Source organism: Cyprinodon variegatus, unplaced genomic scaffold (assembly GCF_000732505.1).
Source record: "Cyprinodon variegatus isolate N-32 unplaced genomic scaffold, C_variegatus-1.0 Scaffold241, whole genome shotgun sequence".
NCBI lineage: Eukaryota > Metazoa > Chordata > Actinopteri > Cyprinodontiformes > Cyprinodontidae > Cyprinodon > Cyprinodon variegatus.
The window spans coordinates 828,673-839,228 of record NW_015150694.1 but is presented as its reverse complement, the minus strand read 5'-3'; positions in this window follow the sequence as shown (position 1 = coordinate 839,228).

Below are 10,556 nucleotides of genomic sequence, written 5' to 3'. Positions count from 1 at the left end.
CCCCCCCCCCCCCCCCCCCTCCCCTCCCACAAGACAATACTAGAGTGGAAATTTGATCCTGTCCCCACTGTGCTTGGGGACAAAGGTCTTACCTCACAGACCCTCATCCTCATCCTTTCCCAATCAGTAGCCACTCCCTCCCCCTATCCATTTCACACTACACTCGCAGTGCAGCACCCCTTGCTGCTGAACTGAGTCCTCTTGATGGAGCTGGAGGGTATATCTACATCCTCCACTTTTGAGATGATCTTCCCTCGCACTACAGGAAAGGGAAGCTGTAATCACAATGGTAGTCGAAGCTCAGGCACTGATTGCAATGAATGCTTAAGATCATCTAGAATAAACTTTGAGTTAGCACACACCTATGGCCTTAGCTACCATTGAGGACACCAATGTCTGGACATCAGTAATTTTTCTTCTATGAGCTCCAGAGAACCACCCACATGCATGCTGCATTGCCAAAAAATTGGGCTAATAAAAGATTCTCATAGGCTAATAAAGATTTTTTATATAACATAAGAAACATAAAAAGATAAATTTTTTGGTCAAGAAAGAGATGGACCTCTCTCAAGTCCAGTGTTGTTTTCGTCAACGATGGGGACGACAACATTATTCAGTTGATTCTACTTTTTTTAATGAAGATAATGAACATTGACGAGCTAAACATCGATCTTTGTTGACAAAAACTTCAGAGTGTTTGTCAGGTTTTGTCGAGACAAGGCTTAATAAAAATTTTAGGTCAGATGTTTAAAATGCATCATTGTGCTGTAATCAGCTAAGCAGCCGTGCTGCTGCATCTTGTTTGGTCACGCAGGACACCTGCTGTGCAGCAGTGCACATTCAGAATTACCGCAGATGGATCATGGCAGCAGTGGCGGGGTGACAATAATTTGGAATTATCTGGGTGTCATACAGAACACTGGTACTGTGTGCTTAACTCTGACAAACTCTATTCTTCCAGCTGTGCTTGTGCAGAAATGTGTCTTTCTGCGCGCTGTACCTGTGCTCCACAGTGTTGGTTCGCTCTCAGCTGTACGGCACTTCCTGCCCTCACTACTTAATAAACTGTATGGGCTGATCATCTTCTGCCAAGCATAAAAAAATCCCCTTGTCTAACTATCAACATTTTATTTCTTCCAGCTCACAAGAGGTGATACTAAACATTCTTTAATTTCTACCAAAATGAATCCCTAAATTATCCATCCATCCATCCATTTTTTTTCATTTCATTTCAAAAAGTTTATTTCAAACCTGCACACATTTTACAATACATATAATGACAAACAATACATATGCATGGCTTGAAAAGGGGATGGAAGAAGCAAAAGCTTATACATGTCCAATCCCCTCGCGCTCATCCCAAGGACACTCCTGCAAATGACAAGACAAAGACAAGACAAACAACCCATCCACACTCCACACTTGCATACAAGACAACACACTGGCCCAACGCTCCCCGTCCCTGCAACCCCCTCCCTACACCACACCACCCTCATAGAACATCACTCACTCTCTTCCAGGTATTTTCTCAGGACATCCCGCTTAAATATTTTTTTGAAATGGTTTATGTTTTCACAACACTTTTGTTCCTCCGGTAAACTATTCCAGTGGGTGACACCACGACTTGAGATGCACATTGATTTCAAGGTAGTTCTTACTTTTGGTTGGTATAATCGATTTTCGCGTCTAAGATTATAGGTGCAAAGTGCCTCCCGCTCCTGAAAGAGTTTTAAGACATTTTCTGGAAGAGAGCCAGTTGATGCTCTGAACATTATTTGTGCAGTTCTTAAGTTTACAAGATCAAATAATTTTAAATTGGAGGATTGTAGAAATAACCAATGTAAATAATTTACTTTATGAATGATTCGAATTGCTCTTTTTTGCAGTGTAACCAGGGGCTGAAGATTGGTCTTAAAATTGTTTCCCCAAACTTTGATACAATAATTCAAATAAGACATGACAAGTGAGTGATACACAAGGAACAATGCATTTTGGTTGAGGAAGTGACGTGCTCTGTTCATCACTCCCACACATTTAGCAACTTTTGTGCGTAAATAATTAATGTGATCTTTCCAGGACAATGTCTCATCTATAATCACACCCAAAAAATTATTTTGCTTAACACTCTCTATACTTACATTATCAATAATAATTTCAATTGGAACATTAGTTTTCCGTTTACCAAATAACATTAGTTTAGTCTTTTTCAAATTTAATGATAATTTATTGTTGTTGAACCATTTCTTTAACTTGTTCATTTTGATTGTTACTTGCGCCAAAAGTTGCTCCAAGTTGTCTCCAGTGCATACAATATTAGTGTCATCTGCGAAAAGTACAAACTTTATAACAGAAGACACATTGCAAATATCGTTTATGTACATAATAAATAACGTTAGACCTAAAATGGAGCCCTGCGGTACTCCACACGTTATGCCCCTGAGCCCAGATTTATGTTGTCCAAACTGTACAGTTTGCTTTCTATCCTCCAAATAGCTCTGTAACCACTCGTTAGGTAACCCTCTAATGCCATTCCTTTCCAGCTTTTTTAATAGTAAACTGTGATCGATGGTGTCGAATGCCTTCTGTAAATCAATAAAAAATCCCCAAAGAAATTTACATTTATCAATGCCATCTGTAATGCTTTCAATTAAATCGATTATTGATACATCTGACATGCTTGAACCAATTGGGGTTGCGAGGGGTGCTGGTGCCTATCTCCAGCTGTCTACGTATATATATAATTTTTGAGAACCATATATTAATATATGGTTCTCAAAAATAAAACCATCCCGAACTTAATAATTATGATTTTCAATCATTTTTCGTTTCTTCCTTTAACGTTGCATAATTTAATTCAGTTTAGTTTATACAACACGTCATCTAAAGAGACTTTACATAGATAATTCAACCAGGTCATACAGTCGTATCGGTTCAAAGTTTTCTATTTAAGGAAAATCAGCAAATTGCATCGACAGCAATCCCTCACACTAAGCATGCATGTAGCGAAAGTGGAGAGGAAAACCTCCAGCAGAACCAGGCTCAGTGTGAGCGGCCATCTGCCGAGACCAGCGCGGGTTTGAGGAGACAGAAGCAGACATACAGAAAGAAGTAAAGATAAAAAAAAAGGTAACTGTCAACCAGCACCACAGGCGGCCTCTTCCAGGAAAAACACAGCAAGGCAGACGAGCTCTGGGTCAGCTCCCATGTCAGAGGATGAAAGAGAGCACATACAGTTAGTCACTGTAAGAGAAGCAGGACCTCAGTGTAAAGCTCCAACATCTATAAACAAAGGTGTTGATGGCAGCAGCACAGCTGATATTTCTTTCCAGAGTGATGTCACAGCAAAACAGGAACAGATCAGATGAACCTACTATGATGAGAAACAGCAGAGAGAGCATAAAGTTAGAGGTTGAATTAACAAATACTGCAGAATGGGAGAATAAAGATAGAACGAAGCAGAATGATGTAAAAGAGGTCCCTATGTCCTCCAGCAGTCTAAACCTACAGCAGCATAACTATATATATAGCTCAGGATAAGCTGAGCCACTTTAACTGTAAGCTTTATAAAAAAAAAAGGAAAGTTTTAACCCTACCCTTAAACCTAGACAGGGAGGTTAGTTACACTGTTTAGTCAAGAGTTTCAACTGAAATATTTTTTACTTAGACTTTATTTATTCTTGTTAATTTTTTTTTATACTTTGAATCGAAGTTCTGATGTATTTATTGCATATATGTGCAGTTATCAGATTGACCCTGATTAGAGCTCAATTCACACTTTGGTTTATCGTCCTAACAGACAGACAGTTGGGCTGGTGTTCACAGAACAATATATTACAGTCTGAATATAATTTGATTAAATACAATATTTTCCACAGGCTGGGTGGGCATTGAATATCTAATAATTGTACAACATAATAAAAAAATTTTTGCCTCTGTGGTAAAGGTTCTTTAAAAATGTAATTGCCGTAGCTTAATCTTAAATTAGACAACGGGCATCTGTCCTATGAAAACATTATTTTACCTGATTCCTGGAAAAAGTGTTTGCATTGTATACATTTTTATTGAAATATTTTGACCTCTAATTTGCTTTTTGCTATAGAAATGGGCATGTTTAGGCCAAAAAGAAGGCTTACCCCAATCTGGTTTTATCCATGTTCTGATATCAGTATGAACCTGAGTTATATCCTTCTTTCACAATAGGGAAAATTATATCCCATGCTGATAAATTAAAGTTCATTAAAGAGTGATACAGTTCATTTATTAAAGTACAGCTCAAATGTAAAGTTGAGATGCAGATTATTTTCATGCTTTGGAGAAAAAAAAGTTGACTGTTTCTAGTCAAAATATCTCCAGGTGGCTTGGATGGAATTTTGAGGATTACAACTGATCGTACATGTTTGCATACCAATGTGTAAGTAAACATTTTTTAACAAAAACAAAACAAAAAACCTTCAACTTTTTGTTCAGACAACCATAAATCTTTATTTTTGGTAAGAAAATAAAGCATAAAGAATAAAGCAAGTATCCTTTATTTCAATGTTGCACTGATTTTTCTCTGCTTGCTGCAGCTTATAGCTTTACATTTTTTGCCACTATGTTGGAGGCAACTGAGAGAGAAATTCTGTGGTAAAGTCAAACCCAATGGTAACAGAGAGGCACTGCCAGCGGATCACTCCAGACAGCCCTCCATAACACTTGGGGTACTGTTCTTCCACACAGATTACAGCACTCTACCCAGCATGTCGTCATGTCAGTGAAAAAAAATCCTATTATGATCAGGAGTTCGGTAATTGAAGTAATGAGAGTGCTTGATGTACTTAGCTGCTGAGTTTCTACCAAGAGAGCAGAGGCATTTTAAGCTCCTGTAAGTCTAATGCCAGTGTTTCTACTAATGCCACTTAAAGGAACATCCTGGGATTGTGAGAAAATGAGCAGCGCCTGCTTTAATTACTACTAAGGTGAAATATAAATCAAAATTAGAGTAGTGTAGAGAGAGAGAAAAAAAATAGAAATAATTATGATTTAAGATACTCAAAGGTAAGTCTCTGAACAGCCAGCCTCCCTCATGATTTGACTCATACAGGCTTGGCAGGTTGTTGCAACACAGCCTGTATATAGGTGCTGATTTTCAACCGACACGTCAAACAACAGGATGCTTGTAATGTCCCAACCTCACCTGTGAAGTCAGTCTGCATCAGGGAGGGGATGTCTGCTGGGGCCGAATTAGACTAAATATCCTTCTTCACAATAGTCATCCTTGCTGTGCAAACATTAGAGGGACAAATCGGAGAGTTTAATACAATGACAAGAAAACCAAGTAATTCTTAAACTAACAAGCAAACTTTGATCCTGGAGGTCTGTTGATCGTCAAATCTAAACTCTTTCATACAGTAAAAACAGTTCAAAAAGGCATCAAGGTGGAGATTTGCGCTGTCTTTGAAGAAATGAAGGAAAATAAACCCAAAGGTCTGACTGAAGAGGAAGTTACTTCACGCAGCCTTTGACTTGAGGAATTTTCATTGTTTTAGGGGAACAATTAACCTCGTTCCTGGAGGCTATTTTAAACACCTTCCCAAGCCTGAATGAAGAAAATAGAGATTTCTCTCAGAACATCAGACCTTAGGCTCATATCTCATCTGGACCTAAATCACCCTTTATTTTTCAGTTAATAGTACCCTTGAAAGCCAGATAAATAACTTTGACTAAAACAACTAACTCTGTTATTAAGCTTCACCGTGGTTAGGTTTGTTAAAGTTTCCAAATACATATGGAATGAAAATAAATCTGAGAAGGTATGACACCTGCAAACAGAATATAACACGATGGCGCACCCAGGTGGATGAGTCAAATAACACAAATGTAAACCTTAAATTGGTCTATTGCACGACAGATGCTGAGGTTCTTGAGGTAAAGAGTTGACATTCATTTGTTGCAGGTATTTTAACTTAAATTTAGAGTTTTATTTATACAGAGTCAAATGTGTAACTCATACTTTCACACAAAATATACATAAATAGGTGTTTAACATTCTATTTGAACCCATGTAGAAATATGGTTTAGCTTTATAGCACCACCTCAAGCTTGGAGAATAGAGAAGGAACTGTGGCCTAATATAAATCAGGTGAACTTCAGAGCATTAAAACAAAATGAAATAATTTTAAAGCTGATTTTCAAACAAACTCTAAAGCACTACACTTAACAGGTTTAAAAATGTATAAAAGAACAACAGGATAACCATGTTAAAGGACAACAAAAGGGTAAAGCTGATTGTTGCAAATCCATAATGTAAAATTATATTTAAAGCTGTGTCAAAACTAAATGTTTTTCAGCCTTTCATGTTACAATTTCTGCAGTAAAACTTGGATTATTTCCCCCCAACGACTTCTCTAGCAGATATGAGATGTTAAATATTGTATATGCAGGCCTGGTTCCCAAGATAAATAGTTTTGTTTTTTTCTTTCAGGAAAACATCTCTATGCTGGTCATAAATATTTATAAAACCCTTTTTATTCAGTAGAACAATAAATATAGAGTAAAAATGATTAATAAGAATTTTTTAATTTGACATGATCAATTCTTTCTTGGCACTTCTGCTTTTTAGTGAACGTTTAAGGAGAATCAAGACACTCATGTTTTCTTTTTGGTTTGTTTTTAAATAAGAAATAATCATCAAAATACCTCTTATTTTCTATAGCGTTTTTATGCTGAATTTTAGAATTTGTAGCAGTGTTTTAATGCATCAATACATGCCGTGGTTTCTGAAAGTAACAAGGTTCTTTAAAATTGCTATGAAACTTATACAGATTCTGCTGATATTAGAACATTTTATTAGTATTTTTAAAGTACTTTTAAATCCACATACTTTTGAATACGTATTTTCAAAAGTGAATACTTTAATACTTTAACTAGACTTTATGAGTATCAATACTTTAACTCAATAGTACTGTTGAGTACTTCATCCACCACTCCCTAGGATCACTATGTAGCTGCGTTTAAATAAGAAAACTTTAAAAAAAAATAAACAACACATACATGTAAATAAGACTGTTTAAAACTTTCGCTGGAATTAAGGTTAAAAAATTTGTAATATTTTGGGAACCTCATGAAGACTGCAGAGATTTGATTAAGTGGATCTCAATATCAGCTGTGCTGCTGCCATCAACACCCTTCTTTATAGATGTTGGAGAGCGGCCTGTTTCCCAGTGTAGTCCTGTTTCTCTGGCGTTGACTGGCTGGATGTGCTCTCTTCATCCTCTGAAATGGGAGTTGTCTCAGAACTCATCTGCCTGGCTGTGTGTTTCCTGGACGGGGCCGCCTTTTCCAGCTGCTTTTTGTATCTCTGCTTCTGTCTCCTTGAACCCCAGTCGGTCTCAGCAGATGGCCGCTCACACTGAGCCTGGTTCTGCTGGAGGTTTCCTCCACTGTCGCTACAAGCATGCTTAGTGTGAGGAATTGCTTTCGAGTCAATGAGTCGATGCAATCAACTGGTTTTCCTTAGATAGAAAACTTTGAATCCATTTGGTGAAGTGCCTTGAGATGACATGTGTTGTGAATTGGCGCTATATTGATAAACTGCATGAAATGAATATAAACCAATCTGGTAAATGTCCTTTTGAATGCTCTAGAATGTGGAACAGAGTCTCTGCATCTCTGATAGATTTATAGCAATACAGACCATAAACTGAAAGTCACAGCAGTTGGTAGAACCTGATATTAAGTGTTTGTTTATGCTCTTCATCTCTTTTATCGGTTATTTGTTTGAGCAAGTTGCTGACAGATAAGCACATAAAATTATTATAGGTCACATTAGGTTACAGATGTGAACAAGCAGGATGTGTCTGGGACAAACGCGCTCACATTGGCCACTCCTGCATTACTGAATGTTTGGAGAACACAAGCTTTTATTATTCGCTTTCATAATGTTTGCTCATGGTGTGTCACCTAACGAATATCATAGCATCGCTCGGCAAACATTTGTCTTGCCTTAGATGCATTAAGAAGAGAGAAAGAGGAAGGAAAAGAGAGTAAGAGAGAAGGTTATGATATGGATTGATAAGATCGAAATAGATTTTAATAGTTTTCAGACAATCTTTTGGTTTTTGTTTTGTTTTTACAAATAGGACCAAATAAATCTCAGAAAATCACAATTTTTTTTTTTTTTCGTTTTTTAAGAATCAGCAATGAATGAGGAAGAACTTAATTGAAATATGATAAGCTAGTGTATAGCTGGTTTTTCAGCTGGTTAAAAGAAAATAATCAAGCAATTTTTTGAGTTTTCTGACCAAATTAGATCATAAAATACAGTAAAAGCTTCTTTAAAAAAAACATTAAGGTGGTATTTTAAGTTGCTTGGAAGATTCTCAGTCATCCAGGTCATAGTCATTACAAAAAAGTAGAAAAATAAAAAACAATCCAATGGTCTTTTTTTCCAAGTTTGAAGAATTTTTGCTTCCTATCCAGGAAGCTTTTCCAATTAAAAATGTCAGAAATAGCGTTGAGTTTGAGGCTTTATAGAGTGGACCAAAAACAAAGCCTTATTTTGGTCCTTCTTTAGAAACATGCAAATTGAACTGGATGAACGGGCCTTTTAAGTTAAAGTTTTGGTTTTACTCAGTCTTAACCAAAGCGCACAGAAACATTCAGGTTTGAAATCTTATTAGACGTGAATTCAATAAATCTCTGAACACTGATTGAATTGTATATTTCTAAAATACAATTCAATAACCATGTTAAATCCTCAGACTAAATGTTATGAACTACTGACCCTGATCTCCATTAACATCCCAACAAATCAATAGACTCTATTACAGGCTGCAATGGTTACAAAATGAACATTTTTTGCCTTTAATAAACAAAGCGTCATCAGTGACGCCTTGTGGTCATGCAGAGAATTACATGAGTACTTTCTTCCATAGAACTAAATAGCAAATAAGCCCAGCAGGTCCCAGCTGAGAAAATAGAAAAAAAGAAGCCCACAGTTTATAAACTATGGGAATGTTTTTCTGCTCAATATGTTTTATTTTCTCAGCTGGCACAAGCCAGCTCTGGAAGAATCTTACTTTTTTGATAAAAGGGAGGGCTTGTTTTTACCCAAAAAGAAAAACAGAGATGAAGTGGAACTATTTATTAGGGTAGTGAAAAAAACAGAAAACAAAATTGTGTAACTTGAAAATGTTACACCAATGTGACACACAAATAGGAAAAAATGACGCACAAAAATATTTCTAGCACTTTGAAGATAATCACAACTTTATTTAAAGGAAAATATGTGTTTCTTGATTGATTTTTTTATTATGAAGAGATTTTCTTTAAATATTGTTAGGTTTGTGAAGATCATACAAAAAAGTTAAATTAAATTGAAATAATTGGGATAATTGGAGACTTGTCTTCCACAGAGGGACTCCTCTACATTCTTTGCTGAAATTACATTTGGTTTCTGAGACAAATGACTTCTGGACTTAATTCAATTCAAAATCAAAGCTGCTTCATTGATCCCAGAGGCAGATTTAATAATGAGTTGCTGTAGATGTTGATAGCAGGAACAATCACTTGGAGCAGTTTGTCAAACAGTGGATATAAGAGAAAACCTTTGACTAAAGACACTGTTGTTGTAAAAACAGTTTGAACACTTAAGGGTTTTCCATACTTTTCTTCATTTTATTAAGCTTTCATCTTTGTAAAATCATCTTCAGAGGTTCTGGAGGATTTCCCAAAAAAGAATCAGCCTTCTTTATTAGGTCGTCGAGTTTTCTAACTAATTTACTCTGATGCTGAAGACATCACGCTCTCAACAGCAGACTGATAGAGGACATGCAGCATCATGCTGCAAAAATGGAAGGACCTAAGCTTCTTTAAGAAGAACATTCTGCTCCGTCTATACTTTAAAAACAGTGGTTGGTTTAGGACACAGTTTTAATAATGAACTGTTTATTTTTGGTCCTAGATATTCACAAGCACAACAGAGAAATATTTGTCTGGTTAATTTTCTGTTTGGTCGGGAAAAGATGAGCATTTGGCTCACCAGGAGAAATAAGATGAAGGAGGAAGGCTCAGTAAATGTTGAACTGATGTTCAGAGGCCTGGAGGCGGCATGCTAAAGCAAAAAGTAGTATACTTGAAGTAAATTCTATTAAGAATATTTAAGTACAAGTATAAGTTTAGAAAGTATACCGAACAAAGTACTTTTAGTGTACTCGAAGTATTACTAAAGTAACACTTCTTCGAACTAAATTGGGAATTTTTTTTTGTTTACTAAAGTATACTTAAAATATACTTCATGTTTGGGGGTCACTGCCCCGAGGGCCCCAATGACCACAGGTACCACTGATGTCTTGACCTTCCTATTTCTCTAGTTTCTCATATTCCTTTTTCCTGATATTGCAGTCACTTGGTATTGCTATGTCAACCACAACAGCTTTCCTCTGCTTTTTGTCCACCACCACAATGTCCGCTTGGTTTGCCGTTACCATTCCGTCCATCTGTATCTGGAAGTCCCAAAGGATCTTGGGTCAGTCATTCTCTACCACCTTTGGAGGTGTTTCCCACTTTGACCTTGG